Below are 25125 nucleotides of genomic sequence, written 5' to 3'. Positions count from 1 at the left end.
AGGAGGCATATTTTCCTCTTTTCATGAAACTATTGAAACGGTGGGGTGCTGTAAAAGCTAGTTGCAGCAAACAAGCAATAACAGATGCCACTCCCTTCCTTGGCTTTACAGAACTTGTCAGAGCTTCCTGCTATAAAAAATGCAGCTACAAACTCAGCATGCAGACGTCTAAAATTCTGCTTGAAAGCAACTAACCATGTCACACGATATCTGCAGTATGGGGACTTCATGAAGATTATGTCAGTATGGATGAGATGAAACAGAGTTATTAATTATTACACAAAGTTGAAACTTTATTTTCTTTTGGAGTATTGTGATTGCTATTGAAATAATACCGCAGTTAAAAATAATAATAAGTTCTCCTGTAAAACAGCTGAATGCCTTAACCCTATATATCTAGAATAAGTATTTTAAGTAACAGTTGTAAACAGGAGAAAAGGGACTCAGAATTAAGAATTCTCTATATGCAACAATTTGCTTACATAAAACATTATTCTTGAACTATTTTCCTGAATAAGGAATAGGTCATGTAAAGAACTTCGGAAACTATTCTCAATCACTGGCAAATAAACTGGAAAGCACCCTCTTGTTGGTATCTAGGCTCACTGTAGTGTACTCGTAATATATTAGGAGTGCAACGCCCTTAAAATGGTATTTAAAAGAGACAGAATGCTAATAAATGCTTAATGCTGCTCAGCAGAAAATAATAAGGACATTGAGGTCTTCATTCCCCATCTTTATTGCCCCAGTGTTTCTGCCCATAACCATTTTTTGAAAGACTTAATTTTGGTGGTCTACACCAAATGTCATTACAGGGCTTTGATAAAATTGTAGGGGAGAGCAGGAGGTTTGAATTTTTTTAAGAAGAGTTAAAATTAGGACTGGGCCCTGCCATAGACAGAGATTAAGGTTTCAGACATTAATTCCTTCCTTTCAGCACAGGCCACGGTTTCATGATTTAGACAGATTTTTAAGAAACTTCACCTCCTTTCTTTGGAGACCATTAAATTTACAACCTGTTTCAACGCTCCATAGTGTTTAGCTGTAGGTCACCATGGGAGTGAAGTGACATGTTCTCATTCTGCTCAAACAGACACCGCCTTCTATGGTTGCAGAAAACATTTTGCATGCAGGTCTCTTCTGAAAAATGAATGTACCATACCAGAAGAACTGCAAGCTACATGCCTCATGGATAACGTAGTGCCAGCCCACAGGTGCACTCAGAGGATTTCACTGAGTCCTAGTTCTGAGGCTGCGATGAGCTGCATTCTCGTTGATGGCAATTCAGTAGCATGTTTTATTATACATCCAGCACTGAACTAAATGATAATCATTTAAGAACATAATCATTTAAGAACAGCAAAACTCAGACATGCTTTAATTACAGTTTTCTATAGAAAGGTCATGTTATTCTTTAGTTTGCCATGGGCATGTCTCCTCAGATACACAAAATACAAGAGATGTAGTGCTATTGTTTCTTCTATGAGATCACAGTAAATCAGAATTTTGCTGTATTCAGAGAATATTATGTTAAATTACACCTCCTCCCTTAATTTCAAAAGCTCATTAAGTGTCTACCTACATAACACTGTCTGTGCTGGATTACAGATTCAGTCTTTCAAACCAACAATACTGCCAATGATATTACCTAAACAACTGAAAATATGTTATGGAGAAAATCTGCAGATGTCCACAAGAGCCTGAAGAAGAACTGTCATCATGTTTTAAATACAAGAATTAGACAACTTAACTACACGTCACCAGTCTGGTAACTGAGGCATTGTTAGTAACTAGTTGGTAGTTAGTAGTGACTAAGATGTTAACCATAAATACACTTAGGTCTGGATTCATCCTGCCTAACTATAGTCACTTGAATGACACATTTAAGTTAGAAATTTAGATGTAAGAATTAATCTCTACAGTTAGTGGAAAGAACTCAGCAATACAAGCAAGGTGGAATACAAGCACCTCTGCCAAAGTGAGTGTTAACTAAAAACCCTACATAAATCAGTCAGGCACCAACTAAACTTAAAGTTCAGGTGTTGATCACAGAGAGAGACATCACTGCATCAATTGAAATGAATTAATCATATGCTTAAACAATTTGGGTGTTTAAGAGTTCAAGCATCTAGGAACTTTGAAGAGCCTATGCAGCAAATGTGCTCTGGCCACATAAAACGTTCACCCCAACCACACAAAACTCAGCAATGATGTACTTGAAGAGCATGCATTGGAGGCGGTTTGTACCTTATGTTTAGTGTCCTTGTTATTAGCTGCAATAGTTATTCTGGTATCACTTTGCAGAGCTAGCAATTACCTGGTAACAATCACAATCTGTAGACAGATTCTAGGGATAGTTTGCAAAAGACTGCTGTTACTAGGCTGTCCTTGTTAGTACTTTGTGATTGTGAGATTTGGACAGCCTATTCCTGGTTTATTAGATATTTCTGTCACTGTCTCAGTGGCCTCTGGGGTGAATACCTGATGCTGAAAAGCAAGATATTGTCTTCTGGTGCTCGAAATTTCTGGCCTTGAAGTCATAATGGTCGCGTAGTTCATGTACACAATGAGGAAGTCCTCAAAGATTATGCAGATCTCTGAATAGAATCTTATCCAAGAGGAGGTGAGCTAACATATTATTAAGAATGCTTTATGCTAGTTTTAACTTTTAACAGCTTTGATTTAACACTAGGAGCATATTGCTCAACGTGGATTTTGATGTGACATCTACTTCTTGGGTTCTGAAAAGCTTTGGGAATACATGCAATGCTAAAATCATGCAGAAGCCAGAGTACAGCTTAGTAGATACTGATGAGAAAAAGTAAATTAGATCATGGGCACGCTGTCTTGATCTCATAGCTCTTGTCTGGCTCACGCTGTAGGCAGGCCATATTGATTTCAGCACACAATATGCCATAAAGTCTTAAAAGCTGTAGAAAGAGCACAAGATTCAGAAGCCATGGAAACAATAAACAAAGGGAACACAAAGAGGTTCTTCAGTGATCTGACGTGGTCCCTCCCGTGGGCTCTGCTCCCTGCCCCAAGGATTGTTTATGCATTTTTGTATTGAAGAATCCACAAATAAAACACAGAAGCGGTGTGTGAACTGACCTCTTCCTGGGCAAGGCTGCGTGTTATAGGGCTGTGAGCTACATTCCTTCTCCCTCTCTGGCCCTTTCAGTCTTGTTTTTCTTTCTGCAGAGTGGCACAGCTTCAACAGAAAAGCAGTGAACAAACTTCTATCATCCTTGCCTTAAGTCAGGAAGTGAAGGCACAACTTCTGGGATATGTGAGATGTAGGTTTGACCCTTCTCCAGATAAAGAGGGCAGAGAAACCAGTTTTGTGCTTCCTCTGAAAGTCTTCTGTTAAAGAAGAGGTGGACAGCAACACTGACACTTTCCCTTTTAGTTGAATTTTAAAAGAGAACTACAAGACGGTATCCAAACCCAAAGAGGCAGCTGGAGCACTGAAGCCCTTCAGGTTGCAAACACCAGTCTTTCATAAACACCAGCTTTAAAAGTTTTCTGAGCTGCTGAAAGCTGGAAGAGAAGTGTGAATTCCTCTCTGCCTTCAGCCTTTCCTCTGACCTGGCTGGCTGAGGCATCCTCAGTTACACAGTTGGGATGAAATTTCACAGAGTCAGCTCATGGTTGCAAATCCCAGCCAGCAGTCTAACTCTTTCCACCCGTGACGCCCAGAACAGAGTTTCTGGATTATGTCAAATCTAGCTGTAGCTGTCAAAGACCTCACTGCCTTGAGATGTCTGCTCTCCCTTTTCTCTATAATTCAGTTATCTTCGTGTCAGGGTGGCAGAATCATATCTCCAGTCCACTGTGTTAGTGTGGTTTTAGAGGTTTTCTACAGCTTCTCATCAGTGGCTTAAGCTCATACCCTGAAATAGGAACTGGAGCAGTGAGGTGCAAATCTAAGCTCTGTCCTACTGCCTCTACCCTTCAGGGCAATAACTGTAGCAGAGAGGAGCACAGCCAGCTGGGGAAAGAAGTGTTTTAATTTACTACAGCGATACTTACCTTGACTACTGATGTCTTCAAGCCCTGGCTTGTGCACAAATTCTGCAGCCATGGCACCCAAAAATTCAGCTTTCTATAGTGAATTTATGGCTTGGAGGGTTTTCTTCTAGCTGATTTAAAGTAAAAGAAACAGAGCTCAGCTGCCACCACAAAGTTATGATTGACCAAAATGTTCAGGAGATTGCCAAATGTCAGGTGCTAGATGGCTGCAAATTTGTTATCATAGACTAATATAATGTTTCTCTGACAGTACAGTCAGCACATTTAGAGAATGTGATCAGAAATGGCCGTTCTCCTCTGCGTTACTGTCATTGTCACAGCTTTTGGCCTGAGCTGCTGCTGTCAGTTGGGGAAGGAAAGTTCTACAATATGAGATAAAGTAGCGCTCTGTTACGGAATGAGGAAAATAACAGCTTTGATTGTTGTTATTGCAGATAAATTGCATAGCTGGAATACCCTGCTGCTTTCCACAGAATCAGATTAAAAGAAAGATCATCTGGCAAAAAAGTACTAGACTGGCAACTCTTGAGTAGATGGTGTTGATTTAATACTGTTAAAAGTCACTCAAGAGAATAGAAACCTCAGATAAGACAGAAAAGCGACAAGTGCTTGTAATGAGTTGCTGCTTCATTTCTGAGTGGTTTGCAGCTTAAAGTCACAAACTATTAAACTTCCAGGTGCCTTTTAAAGACAACTTCTTTCCCTAGAATTTAAGATAAGTTGTAGAAGGAAAGGAGTTCTCAGTAATAAGTATGTGAAGCCAATAAAAGGATTATACTGAACCTGTATACACAGGGATTATTAAAAAATAAGAGACTACACTTAAAATAAAAAGCGTATCCTTCTTATTTACAATATATAACCTGTCCACTGGCCTTGTATCTCATTCTTCCCAATGTAATTCTGCTTTAGCAAGGTTATTCAGGAAATAATAGCACTGAAAAAATAAAGTGATATATTGGTCTGAGTCATGGAAAATGTAATTTTGGCTTCAACATCTGAAGCTTTTAGACACTTAAAAACCCTCTGCAGCTTTATGGTGGCATTAGACCTGGCACAGGAACCTGAATGGGGACTTTCTGAGATATTGTTTCTCTAAACAGGCTAAAGACTTTGTGAGTGATTAAGGGAATACTGTTCATGGCTCAAATCCTCAGCAGTATTTAGGTGCCAAGTCCCCATTAAGTAAGATTTAAATAAAGGGACGAAATACCTTTAAAGACCTGAGATCATATCTTTAAAAAGTGAGTCCTAACTTACACTATCCACTTCTACCCAAATTTTTAACTATAGTTCAATGCTTCTGTCTGTGTGAGAATGCATTTCACAAGCACTTTGGTCTGCTTCGCATGACAACATCTTTGCCATTTTATTTATTTTCATGTGTGCTTGCAGGGGTTTTTTAAGCCATGCAGAAGCCCAAAGTGCTCACAGATATTTTGATCAGAAACAGAAAACCAGAAAAGCCTTGTCCCACCTTTCCCAGACCAGCAGTTCTCTGTGTCCCAGAGGCAGGGACAGAGTCTCCTTTGCGTTTTCTCGGTCCTGGGCTGGGCTGGCCCCGAAGTGCTGGTCTGCACGCCTGCAGAACCCAAGGCAGCGCCGGGGGGTGGGAGCTCACTCAACATTCCTAGCTTCTCCCTCAGGAAGCCTGCCAGTGGGCAAACTTTGGAGTGCAGTGAATTCGTGAGCGTATGGCACCGGTGAACCAAGGATCAAGCTACTATTTTTAATTCAATAATGTACTACTTATGTCTATATTAATAGTGATCATTTTAATTAACTGTAATATTTTAATCCTTTGACATTAGGTCAGATTTAAGAAATTGTGTAGCAACAACCCAGGCAGAATACAGAAAAAGGAAAAAACACAGTGTTGCATAAGACCTACAGGAGAAGCAGAATAATCATAGAATCATATAGTGGTTTGAGTTGGAAGGGACCTCAAAGATCATCTAGTTCCAACTCCCCTGCCATGAGCAGGGATATCTTCCACAAGATCATGTTACTCAAAGCCTCACCAAATCTGGCCTTGAACACTTCCAAGGATCGGGCATCCACATCCACTGGGCAACCTGTTCCAGTGCCTCATCACCCTCAATGTAAAAAATTTCTTCCTTATATCTAATTAAAATCTAGTCTCTTTTAGTTTAAAGCCATTGCCCCTTGTCTTATCACTACATGCTCCAGCTTTTAGGCCCCCTTGAAATACTGGAAGGCTGCAATAAGATCACACCGGAGCCTTCTCTTCTCCAGGCTGAACAGCCCCAACTCTCTCAGCCTTTCTTCATAGCAGAGGTGCTCCAGCCCTCAGATCATTTTCGTGGCCCTCCTCTGGACTTGCTCCAGCAGCTCCACTTCCTTCTTATGTTGGGGACTCCAGAGCTGAATGCAGTATTCCAGGTGGGGTCTCATGAGAGCAGAGTAGAGGGGCAGAATCACCTCCCTCAACCTGCTGGCTACGGTTCTTTGGATGCAGCCCAGGATACAGTTGGCTTTCTGAGCTGCAAGCACACATTGCCAGCTCATGTTGAGCTTCCCATCATCCAAGTCCTTCTCCTCAGGGCTACTCTCATTCCATTCTCTGCCCAGCCTGTATTTGTTCTTGAGATTGACCCAACCCATGTGCAGGTCCTTGCACTCGGCCTTGTTGAACTTAGGTTTTCACGGGCTCACCTCTCCAGCCTGTCAGGGTCCCTCTAGATGGCATCCCTTCCCTCCGGCACATCTACCACACAGCTTGGTGTCATCAACAAACTTGCTGAGGGTGCACTCAATCCCACTGTCCATATCACCAAAAAAGATGTTAAACAGCACAGGCCCCAGTACTGACCCCTGAGAAACACCACTCATCAGTATTTTCCACTTGAATATCAAGCCTTTTACCAAAACTCTTTGAGTGCGACCATCCAACCAATTCCTTATCCTCTTAGTGGTCCAACTGTCCAATCCATGTCTGTCTAATTTAGAGACGAGGATGTTGTGCAGGACAGTGTCAAACGCTTTGCACAAGTCCAGGCAGATGGTGTCAGTTGCTCTTCCCTTATCCACTAATGATGTAACCCTGTGTAGAAGGCCATCAAATTTGTCAGGTACAATTTGCCTTAGTGAAGTCATGTTGGCAGTCACCAGTCACCCCCTTATTTCCCGTGTGCCTTAGCATAGTCGCCAGGAGGATCTGCTCCATGATCTTGCTAGGCACAGAGGTGAGACTAACTGGCCTGTAGTTCCCTGGGTCTTGATTTTTGCCATGCTCCAAATCTGATTCAGCAGGCGTTTTGACTGCAGAACAAGTTGTGGCATGCAACTTGTGTACCTAATAATCCTAAAAAAATACGTCTTGTTCCATTAAGAGGTGCCTCGTGCCATCAGAGACAGGGATCTTGCAACATTGAGCATTGGGAAAACTGAACTTTCACTGGGGAAACTAAACTTTGAAAAGTAAGAGATTCAGTCCTCAGCTAGAGCAAGCCACAGAGCCAAGTTCTGCAGGTGTGGGCTACAAATTCCTGCTTATTCAGGAAACATCTCATCCTGCTTCATATATTCACCCAGAAACTCCTGAAATATTATTTCCTTTTCTAAGTCTTTGGAACAGCCAACAAAAACAATCACCAGTTCTTTTTTTGCCTTATCTCAGCACATTGACAATAGGTTTTCAACAATAAAATGTTCATGGAAACTGCAACCGAAAATAATGTACTCAAAAATATTTTCAGTTAGCTTTATAATAAAAACAAACAGCTATAAAACTTTGAAGTAGATGATATTCTTCTTTCTCATTTGGTTACAGATGTGACTTCATCCGCTAATAAAAGAAAAATGTTATCACCTTGAAATGCAACACAGGAAGTTTTTCAGATGCACAATACTTTCAGTTATCATTTTTTTAGCCATATTATATCTGCTATCTCTACCATTCCTTGTTTTAAATCTCATATACTTAATAATTAGATTTTTAAACAAAAAGTAGTATGCAAGTTTGAATTCTTGTCAATAAGAACTAGTTGAAGAACATGTCAGTAAAAATGTTAATAAGGCAGAAGATATTAGCGCATAAAATTCCTTTATAAATTTATGAAAATTGAAAATATTGACAATTGCAAAATGTTTTGGGGTTTTGTAAAGGATTGTTTTTCAATTAATAAGAATTGTGTGCAAAATGTTTGGCCATCCTCATAGTGTTCCTAATGATACAGCTGTATGCTGATCCAAGATTCTCAAAGAAATATTTCATATGCCACAAAGCATTTACAGGCAATTTATCCCAAAATGAAACAAAACACCTATTGGCAAAAGTAACAGTGAGATGGGATGAGTCCAGTGGGTCTGTAAGTTTCTTAAGGAATACAAAAATAGCATTATCTCTGCACAGAACATCCTTAAAGTAAATTTTTGTAGAGATGGAAAATACCATTTATTCAACTAATTAATAAGAAAAAAATGACAAGGTCTCATGAGCCTTTCTTCACATTTATAAAAGAACCAGGAGATTTATTAGCTAAGTATAATCCTGAAGAATGCTTGTCTGCCTTTCGTCTCCCCAGCTATATCCATTTGTCGAATTTCTGTCATGCATTGGACCATTACAGCCATTAAAAAAATAAAAGCATTACTCATGAAAATCCTATACTATAACACAGCAAAATAGGAGAGAACATACTATTTGAACATAAATGAGAATAGAGAGGTGCTAGTTCTAAGCAAGCAAGCATAGGACCAGTTTTATAAGGGAGTTTTCCGGGAGTAAACTTACAAAGCTTTAAAAACCAAGACTGTCGTGGCCAAGACAGAACTTCTCCAGGTATCAGAGGCAGCATCAGTGGAAGCACAAAGCCGAGAAAAGAGAAACCTGATAGATCTGAGTATGCTTGTGGGGCTGGAGGAAACTGTGCTGGAGAAGGGCATGAAGTAAAAAGACAAATCAGAAAATGTCCCCAAATCCACAGGAGAAAATGGGAAGCTGAATCTGCAGAAAGCCAGGTGAGGATCCAACTTAACAAAGCAATTTATTAAAGGAAGTAGGTGAGTATGAATATACATTTATGCACTTAGTGTAATAAGTGGTAGACATTTGCATTAAACTGAATTAAATGTGTTCCAATGCCACGCACTTTCCTAAATAGAGTTGTACTTAAATCAAATGTTATGGACCAGCTAAGGCTACACTTGTCACTGCGCTTGTGGGTGCACTTCTGTTCCTAACAGCAACTGCACCAGATGGAGAGTCACTCTTCCCAACTCACTTCCAGTGTTACCTAACTTGGGTCAGTCAAAACGACCTTGATGATGGACCTTGTCTAGCAGTTCAACAGCACATGCGAGAAGACGTTACTCAGTGCAGGCATGCGTCTCCAGGTGGGAGAAAAACAGAAGAGCATGATGGTGCAAGCACTGGGAGGGAAAGACCTAACTCACTGAGCCAGAAGAAACACTGAAATCAAGAAATACAGAAAACAGAAGGGTGTACTTTGCTGCAGTAAATATATAACAACCTGGCTAGCTACTGAAGTGATTGTGTTTTTACAGATATGGGGATGGTGGGGGGGAAAACAAAGATCTAGGAGAGAAGGGGAAGCAAAGGATGCTGGCCAGGCTGCAAGACTGTCTGTATCATGTGGGTAACTGTTTTACCCTGGTCGTGGTTGAACACCCCTGGGTTACTCACAGCCCCCGCCCCCGGTTGCCTCTGTGGTGCACTGCATGGAATCCATGCTGCTCTCTGGATGTGTACTGTAGCCATTGGCTTCTGGTGTTCTGTGGATGCATTTGATTCATTTTCCTTTTTCTCTCTTGACATTATGTTTGAAAAAAATTTTGTTCCTTTTCATCAGCTTCTCTAATTATTCATAAAAATTCTGAGATCTTAAGTTATAATGTTTATGCCATCAAAACCAGCTCCACCTGAAATAATGCAGTATCACAGAGCAAGCTTTCAATGAAAAGGCAGGTCAACAAATTTAACTGAGAGAAGTCATGCCTAGACCCAGAATGCAGTTAAACACTCCAAAACACATAAACTGACCTCACAGAACCACAACACAGCATCTTCCAAGCCAAAATCAGACCCACTGGTCTAGCTAAAAATCTGAATTCTGCTCTCAGATTGGTTTTTGACTACAATTCCCAGAGAAAGGAGATAGTATTGAGAGACTTTGTAGCCCTTTTGTACCTGTTTTCTCTCTAATTCATATGAAAGACACATGGCAACTACACACAGTAAGATGACATATAGTTATACCGTAATAAAGACACTTTTGTTATGGTTTCTGTGCTCCATCTGCATGTTACATTTTAGATTCTGTACCAAGGGTGCAGGATTTACACACTTGCTTGAAGAAGTACTACCTATTAAAAACAAACAAACAAAGTGAATAACAGAATTTTCAGAAGTATCGGACTTCAGGGTGCCGAAAGGTTTCAGAACTTGTTCCAGTTTCAGCTGCCTGTTCTTTTTGACAAAGGTAATTGCTCTGAAGACAGTTGCACATTTTCTTACTCAAATGCAAAGTTAATGGTAAGAAGTTATACTTTTTTTTTTTTTTAAAAAAGGACCCCTGTTATGACAAACTTACGACAGGTGACCTTTGATTCCATTAGGGACTTATACTGATAAAGAACTCCTGCCCACCAGTCCTACTGCCCTGGGCACTGCATTGGTTTTAGCCAGGAGAGTCCAGTGAGCAAGGTACACAAGGTTTTCAGCAGGATTCTTTCGCAGGGCAGGATGCACAAAAGTGCCAAAATGTCCAACTCTTTCCTTTGAATTCACATACAGCTTGAGGGAAAAACAAAATTCACTTTTATATAAACAGTAGGTCATAAAATCCATTTACCTTTCTCTTCATAATCACTTCTTCACCAGTATCATCTGCTTTTCTGCCTGTGTTTTCTGCTTTTGTGATGTCTCATCCTATGAGCCAACTGCAGATCTCCTGGAGAAGGGACTATCTGTTTTCCATCTGAGCAACAGAGTGCTCTTCTGGCACTTCCCAGTGTGAATTGTGACTGTAAATAATTGAAATTTCCCTAATGTTACAACAAGTCGTGAACACATCAGCACATTTCCTTTCTGATGTCACACGGAGAATGAATAACATGAAAAGAACAACCTAAACTCTCTGTTCTTAGAGGGATACAAAAAGCAATAAGAACAAGACCTGAGTCAAACTATCATGTGGAGAAGAGCAATAAATATATTAATAAAGTCTCCCCATTAAGTCACTGAAGATGTAGCTCAATCTTACAAAAACATAATTACAGAACACAATAACAAGTGCTATAGTAAACCCCAGCCTCATAACACTTCAAAGGACAGAACAAACATAAGTGTCTTCATTATTAGATGTTGAGTGACTTGAGTACGTTGTTAAGAGAAACCTGTTCGGAGAAAGACAGAGATTTTAGTAGGGAAATGCCTGTGATAACAATGAAAATGTTACAATTTGAATTCAGCTACAGCAAACAGAACAGCCAAGCAGGCTGGGCAGGATTTGAAGTGTGAACTGACTGTGTTAATGTAAGAACTGTATAATTTCTTTGATGTTTTACTCCTGGATGTTTTGGAAGCCGAGAAGCTTGTCATGACTGTTTTTCAGGCTAAATAGACCACTTGCATGCATCATACTATCTTCACCTAAACAAACAGAAGTGTTTTCATTTGTCTGTTTTTTCAGCAGTGTTCGTGATACACAAAAAAACAGAAGTGTAAGTCCTTGATGTGTTAAATCGCGACACTTCTGGATTACCTTTAACTATTGAGATATTTGCTGCATTCAAGTAGTACTTCTGTGGTTCAGAAGTGAATTTTTCAGAGAATAGTGACATTTGAAAGCGTATGTAAGTAGTAACAATTACGTAGTAGTAATTGCACTGCTGGGTAGATGAAAGGGGTTTTGTTGCTAGCTATTTTACTTAGGGAATTCAGTTATCTATTCAAATAAGCTAGCACAACTTTGCATGGCCCTATGTTCTCTCTCCCCTCTAGTCTACTATTTTATTTTTCTTACAGTCCTCTGTCTTTGGTACACATATTTTCGTCTGTAATTCCAGTGACGGAAATTCTAACTGATTCTTCAAATGCTCAAATAAAAACAAAACTGCTCACTAGACAAACAAGTAAAACAATGCTTTCATTCTGTAGAAACTCCCTCTATGATCACAAGTGAACTTATGATATGAGTATGATAAACGAGGACTGGGAAAAGGTATTATCCATTTCCTTGCGTCAGTTCTGTTACAGAGGTCATTGGTACAAAAGGTTGTTCTGTCATATGACACTGCCCAGTATTTATTCACTCATTGACTAGATACTGTTACATGCTGCTTTCACTAAATGCCTACATTATAGATTATAGGAATGACATACAGGCAGATCCAGCTATTAATCCCCTGAACAAATCTGCCTCCATTTCTTTCCATCAAGCCTATTTAACATTCTGCAGAGGTATCTCTCATTTTCTATGTTATTAGTTTCTTAAAAATGGAGTCATATTTTTTGTAAGGCATTTATTGATCTTCAGAGGGGCTTATTGACCCTTTGGAGGGTCTTGGTGACTCAGGAGGGAAAACAACATTGAAAGAAAAGAAAGCAAAAACCAAATTCCCCCAAATAAAACAGACTAAAGAGAAAGAGAAATGGACAACCACAGTGATCATAAATGTCTTCAATAAAAATCTCCACTGTTTCACACTTGGGATTGGCTCTTCCTTTTCACTGTCTGATAGGCAGAAGAGCTTTGATTTAAGATAAATCAGACTTGACTTCCACTTAAAAACAAGGCACAAGAAGTAAAAATAATAATAGAAAAGTAAAAAAAAAAAAAAAAAAGAGCAAACAAAAATAAAACAGTAGCACTAGCACTGCAGCATGAATGTTGTTTCCAGAGGAGGTAGGAAGGTGTTTATGTAAAACTTTCTCTCACCTTTGCCTTTGCACATTGGGATCCTCTAGAGACACTGGGCACAGAAAGCCGGGGAAAGCTGCAGGAAGTCAGCTACAGGAGCCTGCTTAAGTCAGCACAGATCACCCCATTAGCAATTCAGCCTCCTCATCCTGAGGCAATAGACTGGAGAAAAGATGCTGCACTTGCCTTCTGGCATCTCTTTGGTGAGATGATGGAAACAGAAATGGATACAGATATATCTGAGGGCAGAAAATAAATACACTTTTTTCCACTTGTAAGGCCTGTTTCCAGCACAAAAGATCTAAAGAACAAGCTAGACAACTTCAGCTATTAACGCTGAAAGTCGAATTTACATAGCCATGTAAACACAAAATCTAAAACCTGAAATCTAAAGACAATGGTAGCAACTTCACTGAGTGCTGTTTTTCTCTGTTGGTCAAATTCTTACATATTTTATTTTCTCTTTTGCTTGTTAATGTCATTATAGAACAGCAGATGAAACCACTAGGGAAGAACTCCAGTACCATGAAAAATGGTGTGGAAACCAAAGGATAAAACAAAATTGCAGGTTATGGAGCTAATATCCTACTGATCATCTTTGAAAGCTATGTTCTTCACATAATGTCAATTTAACTCTTACAGATATAAAAGTCCACTGTATCTTTCAGCATCTCTCACATTACAACTGCTATCAATTGTTCGCAGTCAGTTACTCTGAATTATTGTCTCTAGGCAAGAGTATTTATTTCCACAGCATTTATTTCCACAGTATTTATTTCCACATCATGTTGCAAGCACCACCCTTCTCATACAACAAACTGAAAAAAGCAGGAGCTAAATAGCAAGCTTTTTCCCCAGCTGGTAAAACTTGTATCACAAATGCAGAGATCAGATTTTCACAACTGATGACCTACCACTAAATTAAATTTTAAAAGCCTCGACACTCAGATTTTATCTAATCACTAGGACTAAGACAGAGTCTTACTTCAAAATAAATGTTCCTCCTGAATTTGGTCTCTAGTTCATATACTCCTCAGTTGCTTCCTCATTTTATCCTATGGAAGAAATATTTCTATTCTTATGGAACTGAGGAAAATTTAACATATAAATGCTCAAATAATCACAAAAAACAAAGGCAAATGAAAGATCACCCTCCTAAATAAGAAGCACTTAAATATGACTTGCACATCACCTGAAGACATCGTTCACTGTCAGGGGAAAGAATCAGATTCTTTAACCTTTAAGGCTAAAATATATACCCTCTTTTGATTTAGAGTCACATAAGGACATGGGAATATAAAACATGATTTAAGAGAATGCTAGGAGTTCTAAATCCAAAAAGACATCCTAAAATGCTTTGTTCACACTCACCTAGACTGGGCTGGTGATGGGCTGTCCTTGGAAGGGCAGGTACGGGAGGCTGAGGAACAGCAGTGCAGTACACTCCTGAGAGCAGAGATGTTAGAACTCAACCCTCTGGGTGTCCAAAGGCTTACAGAAAACAAGAAAGGGAAATTTGAGCTCACAAGCTGGAGAACTCTTGGCCTAAGATCACTCTGCCTCTGTTCTGGATGGAAAATTCACTACACACTCAAAGCACACAGCATTGCAGCCAAGAAAATGCCTTGCCTGAAGAGCTGCATGGGCTGATCCTGCCTTCCCCTGGTGGGAGCATCAGGGAAGCCTGGCGAGGGCCAGTGGTGAGGACATGCTCTAATTACCCTGAGGAACCATCTCCAGACTCAGGGTCCTCAAAACCAAGTATTTTTTGAAACAAAGCCTGTAAAATGGGTGGTATTGCTGAATCTATCTCTGACTTAATGTCAAGTTAGAGAAGTGTAAAGAAGAAATCAGGCCTCCCAGCCTTCATCCGGAGCCCAGAGGAGGTGTTGAAATCCACAGTTCTCATCTCTGAAGAGCAGCAAACCATTCTCTTCAAAAACACGTCTCCACAGTATGTTAAGCAATATCCAGTAAGTGAAGAAGAAGCAGCACAGTGATTAAAGCATACATGTACAAAGCGGGATCCCGAGATTCCTGCCTTCAGCACTGAAGCAGCTGTGCCGTGAAAATAAAGCTTCCAACTTTACGGGAAAGATGCTTTGGAGACCATGTAACACCAATCAATATCATTTCCATTTTCACTTTTTCCTTTCCAAAACTCTACAAGACCACTCTGAAAGAACTTTCAAATGTGGAAATGTGTTGTTGAATAAGGATTTTGCTTAAAGTACCTACAGGTATGACTAAATCCAGGAAAAACCACAATTCTAATGAATTCAGGGTCACATCATTGTTCTTTTCAGTTAGAGACTGTATTTCTGATACATTTACCATCTATAGTCAGAACACATGTATTAAATATAGTGCCATAGTACTTACTAGAGCCATCCACAGTAATTTTTCCTTTTGTTTCTAGTTTTTTATGAAATGTCTGTGTCATTCACAGCAGTTTCTGCCATTTAGTGACACTTTTCATATGTTGTATGCTGACACAAATCAGCGGATTTTCTTGTAATCCAGATGAAACTTTGGCCAAAGCCTGAGGTTCCTATTGCTCTCTGACCACACCAGCAGCTTCAAAACTGGAGACCTTCAGAAACTGCATACTGTAAAGCTCTATTTCCATCCGCAACAATACTTGTTTATTTTCACTTATTTCCTCCTTCGAAATACAAAAGCAGGTGCTCCACTTCAGCAAATGGTGGCACACACTGTAAAAATGTCATGTCTCAGTGGTGAAATGAGATCAGGTCCACAAATTCCAAATTGTGAAGGTGTAAGTGTGAAATTTAAGCTGCAAAAACAATATACCAAGAGATAGTCTAGTGATAAGAAAGCAATATCCTGGGATCTTCGAAGCTGGTTAAATTAATAAAAAAAAAAATATTACAATTATTAGTCTGCCTCTCTTTTTCATTAGATTAATTTGTAATTTGGCTTTCTGAGCATCATTTTGAAGTATGTTTTTTAATGAATCTACATGTATTCTAACACAGATAAAGGATTGGTTGTTGTTTGTTTTTTATTTATTTACTGATTTCTCGTGACAATAACAGGTTATATTTCTTTGTTGAAATACATCTTTTCTCAGCTATTCTGGTGGTACAAGAGCTGAAAGCAATTGCAAGGGATCAGCAGAGATCAGTTTCCCGCTCTAGGAGAGCTGTTGGTCCAAGATTGGAACCTACCCCTTAAGTCTCCCTGTTTTTAGTTTCTTTAGCCAAAAAGATGGTAATTAGTAGGAGCTAGTCATATTAAGGGCATCACTCCAAGACAAAATTTAGGGTGACTGAAGCCCAGAGGAGTGCCTTCCCTCTCCTCGCTGAGGATCAGAGCTGGAGTGCAAAGAGGTCATTACCCAGAGTCTGCTTGAATCAATAAGCAACAATGAACTCAGTGACACCAGTAGCAGCTGAGCTTGAAAAGAACACTGCAAGAGGACAGAAAAGGTTTGGGCTTTTGATAAATTCTCAGCGTTATGTTTGCATCCTCTAAATATCAAAGTTCTGAAGTACTTCCCATGTAGAAATTCAGTCAAAGTTTCAAATATTCTATTTTCACTCTCATAAGCACCAATATCACCTGGACTGTAAGCTGTAGGATGCCAGTTTTCTCTGTATCTAGGATGAAGTGATGACTTTTGCTGTTCCATCAGAGTATTTTGCGTGTTATATGAATATCTAAATTTTCAGGTTGTTAGAAAAAATACATCATAAAAAATAATTAAAAAATATATTTTATTCTACTCTAAGTGAAACATTTCAGCTTCAATAACTTCTAAAGAAAATCTATAAACATATACTAAATATATATTTAGTTTTAGAATGTTGATTCAAAATGAGAAATCAAAATATCTAGTTCATAAACTGCCAAAATGAACTATTTCCTTTTACAAAATAATATTTATGGTGGGGTGGAGCTATTTGCCAAACTTGGCATAACATCACAAATAGCTGCAGTCAATCAAAAATGCAATTTTGGATAAATAAGCTATTTATCTTTTTAAAAATAATGTATCCATTGTTGTTCTCTACTGATTGCTTATGCCTGAGGGTTAGAGGGTTTTCTTCATATTTATTTATTTTGCTTTTTAGTGATACTGTTACCTGTGATATTGGCTCTTGGAATTGCTTTGGAGTTTGATGATCTGTGTCATGGACAAGTTTTACTTGAGCTTTGTACCCTATTTGTGCTTCAAAAAGTGGCAATGAAAGCATGTCTAAATGAAGAATTTTTGTTCAAAATAGATTTCCTTTAAAAAAGTTTAAGCACAAAGATTAATAGCTTTAGGTATGGTTTTATACACTATACTTATTCTCAGAAAGTACATTTCCCATCCTATATGTATGAATCACAGACACCTGTCCCTCATTCAGATAGGCTTTTGCTTCCGTCAGGGTTCAAATCCCAGGGTCCTTTGTGGTTGCTGCCCACAAGCTTAAGCATATCATAATTATTGTAGATGAGATGAACCCAAATAACCCTCCTTTGAGTAGACTAAATATTAATGACTTCCTGGAGATTCCAAACACACTCCCATTAAATATTAATTATAAAACAACTTATTACTCTACTTAGAGCAAGAATAATACCTCTTCAGTGACCTCATGGATTCTGACAACAGCTAATTCAAGACTGATGGGAAACAGAGGAGCTCAATGGAGAACAAAAGAGTACAGTGAGGCACCACACAGAAATTCCCACAGCTGCAGTTTACTTGCTGCTATCACCTGAGATCACTCTTTGCCCATATATGCAAAGTCACCTGTATGCAAAATCAGCTATATATGTAAAGGTAAACACCTGAACATATCGAAAGGGCTGAGCACTTGGCTTCTGGATGCTCAGTCAGTTATTCAGTCTTTCAATTGTATTCTCTTCCTCTGTTCTCCAACCTTTACCAAGACTCAGTCTTTTATTTTTCATATGCAGGAGACAAAAGCAGCCCTGGGTAGCTCATGCCATACAGCTGGACAGAGTCCACATTTCTCTGTGAAATCTGCTTCTTTACTGAGAAGCAAAAAAGGAGTCAACTGCCCACAAAACGGCAGTCTAAAAGCTTGGCCAGCTCCCTGTCCTGAAGACAAAGGCCATGCTGCTGAGGGTGCAGCTGCCCAGGCAAGCCCGTCTGCCCCACGTGGATGCAGCACTGAGCCCATGTGCAGGGCTGGTCCGCCCCTCATCCTGTAACATCTGCTGTGTTTCATCCTGGGGCTCGAGTCAAACCTCCCTTGGGCTTTTCCAAGTTCAACAGCCTCAGTGAGTTTGATATCGCAAGAATCCCAACTATGATTAACTCTTAGATGCCTCACTGCTTTTTTTTTTTTTTATGCGATATCGATACCTCTCGTACGAGCCTCCTGGAGAGAGCAGAGAGATCTGTAGCGTTACGTTTGCTGTGCCGAGGAGAGTGCTCCCACTGTGGGAGAGGATCAGGGTGCAGTGACCCCCGCTCAGCAACAACCAGGACAAAGTGAAAATGAAAAATAGAAGAGGGGTGATAAATAAGCATTAGACCTGAAGCCACTTTAATGGAGAGACAATACAAAACACAGAAGGACATCCATGTAGACATGGTCCTGTATTTTCCTTATACTCTCACAGAATGTATAGAGGGGGAAGTCAAGGATTTGAGGAAGGCAAAAGATTGCCAACAACAGAAAAATTATCTGCTATGACAACAAACTCTTCTCTGAACTAGCAGAATTAACCTCATGATAAATTCATCGTGACTACCTTAAGGGCAGCTGAGAAACAGTGCAGTTGGATATTTTCAGTTAATAAGCTTTTGTGGAACCTGGAGGTTGATTCCTCAGCAGTGATGCCAAATGCAGCACCACTTAACAGTGGGTGTTTCCGACCCACTGGCACCAAGAGATCATGGTTAAAATTTTTATTGTGTCTTTTCCAAGCCTGCTATTCTATTAATGCACTGGCCTAGAAATATTGAATGAAGCTTTAAGTGAATTTAAGATCCACTATCTCAAACAACAATAGAATCAAGCTATTCCAAAGTTATTTCTTATACATAAATAAATAAATAAATAAGTAGATGGAAAGACTTAAAGATTTTTTCTCATCTTTGAGTCAGTTTCAAGTTTTCCTTAGAGATTGGCGAGTGGCGTCCCTCAGGGGTCCGTGTTGGGCCCGGCCCTCTTCAACATCTTTGTCGGTGACGTGGACAGTGGCATGGAGTGCACCCTCAGCAAGTTCGCCGATGACACCAAGCTGTGTGGTGCCGTCGACACGCTGGAAGGGAGGGATGCCATCCAGAGGGACCTCGACAGGCTGGAGAGGTGGGCCCGTACCAACCTCATGAAGTTTAACCAGGCCAAATGCAAGGTCCTACATCTGGGTCGTGGCAATCCCAGGCATAAATACAGACTGGGTGGTGATTGGATCGAGAGCAGCCCTGAGGAGAAGGACTTGGGAGTACTGGTGGACGAGAAGCTCAATATGAGCCGGCAATGTGCTCTTGCGGCCCAGAAGGCCAACCGCGTCCTGGGCTGCATCAAGAGGAGTGTGGCCAGCAGGTCGAGGGAGGTGATTCTCCCCCTCTACTCTGCCCTTGTGAGACCTCACTTGGAGTACTGCGTCCAGTTCTGGAGCCCCCAACATAAGAAGGACATGGACCAGTTGGAGAGGGTCCAGAGGAGGGCCACGAAGATGATAAGAGGGCTGGAGCACCTTTCCTATGAGGACAGGCTGAAAGAGTTGGGGCTGTTCAGCCTGGAGAAGAGGAGGCTCCGGGGTGACCTTATAGCGGTCTTCCAGTACCTCAAGGGGGCCTACAGGAAAGATGGGGAGAGGCTGTTCAGGAGGGCCAGTTATGATAGGACAAGGGGTAATGGTTTTAAAATAGAGGGAGGTAGGTTCAGGTTGGATATTAGGAAAAAATTTTTTACTATGAGAGTGGTAGAACACTGGAACAGGTTGCCCAGAGAGGTGGTGGATGCTCCATCCCTGGAGACGTTCAAGGCCAGGTTGGACAAGGCCCTGAGCAACCTGATCTAGTTGGAGATATCCCTGTTCCTTGCAGGGGGGTTGGACTAGATGACCTTTGAAGGTCCCTTCCAGCCCTAACCATTCTATGATTCTATGATTCTATGATTCTAAAAACAAGCATTTTTGTTTGTGTGTCACTCAAATTGGACCTAAAATTTGTAGTTTCCCAAGACTTGGACACTTGGTTTACGTAAAGTATAAAGACTATACGATTGACCGTTAGCATATCCATTTAGAAGACTTTAAAGAAGAGAGTCTTAAAATACTGCCAGGTTAACTGATGGATAAACCAGGTGGGATATGTTAAACACAAAATTCATAGAAATGAATAAAAAGTTGTGCTTGACAGAAAACACTCAGTCTATGCCTGGATATGATCAGATTTGTTACAGGTTCACTGAGATGCATGATTTGTTCTTCTAGTACAGTGTATCTCCCAGGCACATCAACCTGCAATGGTTGTGCAGGTACTTATGCCCAAAGAAAGCAAAAGGCTCTAGTCCTAGGTTTGAAAAAGACATAGAGGAGCAGTAATATAATATAACCTATGTTTCAAGTATGCTTAAGGAGAAAACTAAATAACAAGGATTATAGAAGCAACAAATTAAGAAACATCAGTAAGGAAAACTGGAGGAATGGCAATGACTGGTAAATTTTCTTATTAACAAGAAAGGAAAATCCATCCCTTACAAGGCTGTGAAGGACAGAGAACATAAATCTCCTCTTTCAATGGAAAAAAGGAAAGCAACTGCAGTATAACGAAAGCTTTGCCAATCAAATCAAGAAGGAAAGAATATCCTAAATCCAATTGTCTTAGAGGAAACTGCTGAGAAATGTTCTCTCTGAGCATATCCATTACTGTTCATAATTAACCAACATTTGAAAACTATAGAAATTTCAAAGGACTGGAGGAGTGCCAGTATCAAAAAAATGAATGGATGCAAGGGCTGTGGGAACTATAGAAGACTTAGATATCAATTCCTGGAAAAAATATGGAATGAATTTTAAACTGTCAACTAAATTCAGAGACTATGGAAATGTTCAGCATCAGTCAGCCTGATTTCATGAAAAGGAGGTCTTTTTAAATCAACTGTTCACTTTTTATGTCAGGATTTCAGGTCTAATTGATATAGTCAAGTTATATTGTTATATATTTGGATTTCTCATAGACTCAGTACATTCAGTTTCTGATTTTAGATCTCAACATCTTGGCTCTACAAGATTGACTGTACAATGAATTAAAACTTGGTCCTCTGATGGATTTCGAGGGCAGTTCATACTGAGAAAATAGTCAGGAATGGCAGTTTAGCCTTAAGGCCACAGGGAATTGATTCTTGACCCTTATTTTTATCAGTAACTGAGCTAAAGCTACAAAAATTTTACTAGCACAGGAACAGATGAGATCAAAGAGTATACTTAATAGTCAGGTTACTATTACAGGGAGGCCTGAATCACCTGGTAAATGATCACAAAGCAATAAAAGTACATTTTGTATGGCCCAACGTAACATAAGATAGCTGGGAACACAGAGTGCAGGTTGTACAAGTTTCTGTCTTGCAAATGAGTAATTCATAAAGGGACTTAGAGGTCATCATAGATAATCGCCTCAACATGAGTTCACAGTACAAGGCTGTGGCAAGAAGTTCTCGTACACTTAAAAAAGTAACTTCAAGGAGAGGAGGGAAACCTTGTTTTTTTTTCATCTTTCTGCACAGCATGGGTCATGAATTTCCTGCTATAATCATCTGAGCATGTCTCTCCTAATCTGTTCCCTGCTATTGCAGAGGCCTCAGCCACTGCTTGCACCTTGGTCTCTCTTGTCTCTTTGACAGTGGCACACAACACTTAACTTTCTTGGTGACTGAACTTCACGTTATTTAGACCACCCATCCAGCAGCTTTGGATTCAGTACAGAAGTTCTTAGGTGAAAAATCAATATGGATAAGGAAGACCAAACCGCATCAGCAGAAGCCAACCCTTCAGCCTTTCCAAGCTGGATGATAAGTCTTCATAAGGCCAACTGCACTGACACATCCAGGATTTATCTTATCAAAGAAAGGGAGAGCTCCTGGATACACTTTCCTCCGTGATGGGGGACTGCTTATGAATGGGGCCTCCGAGTGCCTGCACCATTGAGCCTTGCTGCTCCCTCTTCTAGGGAAGCCAACTCTGAACTGCATAAGGGTTGGATGCAGTTAAAAGGGGTACAGGTTGGCACCTCTTCAGCAAGATTAATGTTCCCAGCTTTAAACTCTAGAATTTGGTGATATATGTTGTGCCAATATTTATTTCAGAAAATTATCTTTCTGCCAGTGATAGAAAACATCAGGCTGACAGCTCTCCTCTCAGCTTTCCAGAATTCATGCATGGATTTGTATACTTGACTGTAAGTCGAAATGTATGTGGGCAAACCCTTAAGATCATGTTCCTTCTTTGTAGTACCCTGGTTTTTAATCATATTAACAATGAAGGCTCAGATTACTGTTCCTATGTTTAAGAGCTTTCCTTCAGGAGTTGGTGTTTCATTTATTCAAAAGACGTGGAAACAGTATTTTCAGAACAATGCTTTATTCAGACGTCTCTCAAGTATTTGCAAAAATAGATTCATAGCACAAAAAGACACAATCATAGTTCTGTGCCCAAATTCAAACTTCAGTTAATGCCTGCCAGATCCCCAGCTGCTTCTGGGAGAGGATGTCGCCTGTCTTGCTCACGGCATATTCCTTCTGCTCTGCGTTTCTGATTGCAGAGAACCCATTCCATCCCATTCCTGAAGATTCCCTTTAGTCATGCTAAAACTTGGGAAGAATAAGCTCCCAGCCTGACGGAGATAGAGGATATCTTCCCACAGGGAGTCTTCCTGTCTTTTAAAACTTGTGTCTATTCCCTACCTGTTTGTTTTATCCTTTAGCAGCTTATTTTGATGTAACTCCTTGAAGTGAGAAAGTGTAGTATGAAACAAGGAATCTAAAAGCATGTAATTTAAAAAAAATAATTCCTGCAGTTCTCTCATTCTCTCCCTCTCCATAAAAGGATTGCATTAAGTGTATGATACTTGACATTTGTAAAAAGATCACGAAGTTGCTTTTTTTTTTTTGCTTTTAATAAATCAGAAATGGAGAGAATACAGGGAGATAGGACAGATGATTTGGTTAAATTGTTAGCACAGACCACTGAAAATGTGGTTTAATACATAAATCATTTTTGTCTGATCTTTATTATTGTCCTAGGGCCTGAGTAAAGTAGAGATGATAAAACACGTAGAATATTATGAAGATTAATTAATTGATCTTCATGAAGGACTCAGGCACTACAGAGAACAGAGTCCCAAAAGTCATGCCAGACGGACGTTGCTTGAGCTGGTGCAGAAGCATCACAGTTGTTGATTCTTTCCCATTCCATAGAAAGGAAACCACTCGTTTCTTAGTGATTATATACAGAGGCTAATTTTGCTAGAGGACAGAACCACTGAGGAAATCTGGAGTATTCAAGGATTTAGTGCTACTGTCATGCCATGGGACTGTGAAGAGAAGAATCATAGAATCATAGAATCATAGAATGGTTAGGGTTGGAAGGGACGTCAAAGATCATCTAGTTCCAAGCCCCCTGCTATGGGCAGGGAAAAGAATCTGGCTCCATTTCAATCCACAGGAAATATCTCCAGGATGATATTCTTAAGGTCATCTTGAAAACAAAACAAAATATTGGCAGGGGGGTTCTATCAATTTGTTCAGTGTTTGCCACTTGTGGTGCAGCTTTGCGCTGTCTTTTGGGGAACACTGTTGCCTCACGATCAAGTTAGCATCTATGTTTAAGCTGTGAAGATTTAGGAAGCTGATAGTATTTAGGTTCACATGACTTCAAGCAGGGTTACTTCAGAAATCATGTCAAATTTAAAGACTACAGGTTATTCCCAGAACAGCCAAAAAATTAGCAAGATGACTCAGAATGAACAATAACTAGATATTCATTCAAATCATGCTAATGGTAAGCTTAAAGACAGAAGAATGCATGGAAGCTTAGAAAATTATGATGTTCTATAACATATACAAGTTGAAAGAAGGCGATTATATTCCATGATTTTATTAAATTGCACAGTAATTTAAAAATACAATTACATTTAAAATGAACAATCAAAAAGAATAATTATATTTCATTATGTCAGCTGGGTTGCTCAGATGAACACTGTGTACTGCTGAATAGATACAGTGGCACAGAATCCTATAATGTGATAAGTTTAAGAAAATCATGATTATCAGCCCCATATGCTGGGAGATATTTTATTATTGCTACTGGCAACTGACACATTTAAAACTCATTAATTGGAAATGGAATAGAAATTGGGGGAAAAAAGTAGTTGAAAAGGTAACACTCATATCTCAAAACACTTTTTTTAACTTCAATTCACCAAGAAATGAAACTTTTCAGTGCTTGATTATATAGTTAAAGATTAGTTGAGCTACTTAAAATGCCATCTTTTGCTAAAACATCTGTTCTCCAGCCCTTAGGTCATCTTTGTGGCCCTCCTTTGGACCCTCTCTGTGTGCTCCCCAGCCACACAGGTCCTAGCCTGTATGAGGCTCTTAGGTTATGTCATCCCGTGTGCAGGACTTTGCACTTGTCTTTCTTAAATTCATAATGTTCTTGCTAGCCCACTCTTCTGGCTTGTCCAGGTCTCTCTGTAAGACAGATCTCCTTTCTGACGTGTTCATCTCACCACTCATTTTGCGTCATCAGCAAACTGGGTGAGGGTGCTTTCAGTTCCATCATCCAGATCATTTATGAAGATGTTGAACACCATGGGGCCCAGTATCGGTCCCTGGGGAATTTCAGTTGTGGCAGGCTGTCAGCCTGAATGAAAACCATTGACTACCACTGAGACAATTTCCTATATGTCTCACAGACCACACACCCAATCTGTATCTTGCCAGTTTATCCAGGAAAAAGTTGTGGGAAACAGTGCCAAATGCTTTGCTGAAGTCCACCTAAGCAATATCCACTGCTGTCCCCATGTTGACAGAAAACGTTATTTTGTTGTAGAATGTGATCAGATTAGTCTGGCGATTTCTGGATTTCAAGTCTGCTCAAAACCAAGAAAGGCTTCGCAGAGTACCAAAATGCAAGAAATCAAAGTTGTAAATGATATCATATAATCCTATAAAATTTAAAGATTGCAAAG

This window comes from Tauraco erythrolophus, chromosome 5 (assembly GCF_009769465.1).
Source record: "Tauraco erythrolophus isolate bTauEry1 chromosome 5, bTauEry1.pri, whole genome shotgun sequence".
In the NCBI taxonomy this organism is placed as follows: Eukaryota; Metazoa; Chordata; class Aves; order Musophagiformes; family Musophagidae; genus Tauraco; species Tauraco erythrolophus.
Note: the sequence above shows the minus strand (reverse complement) of the source record.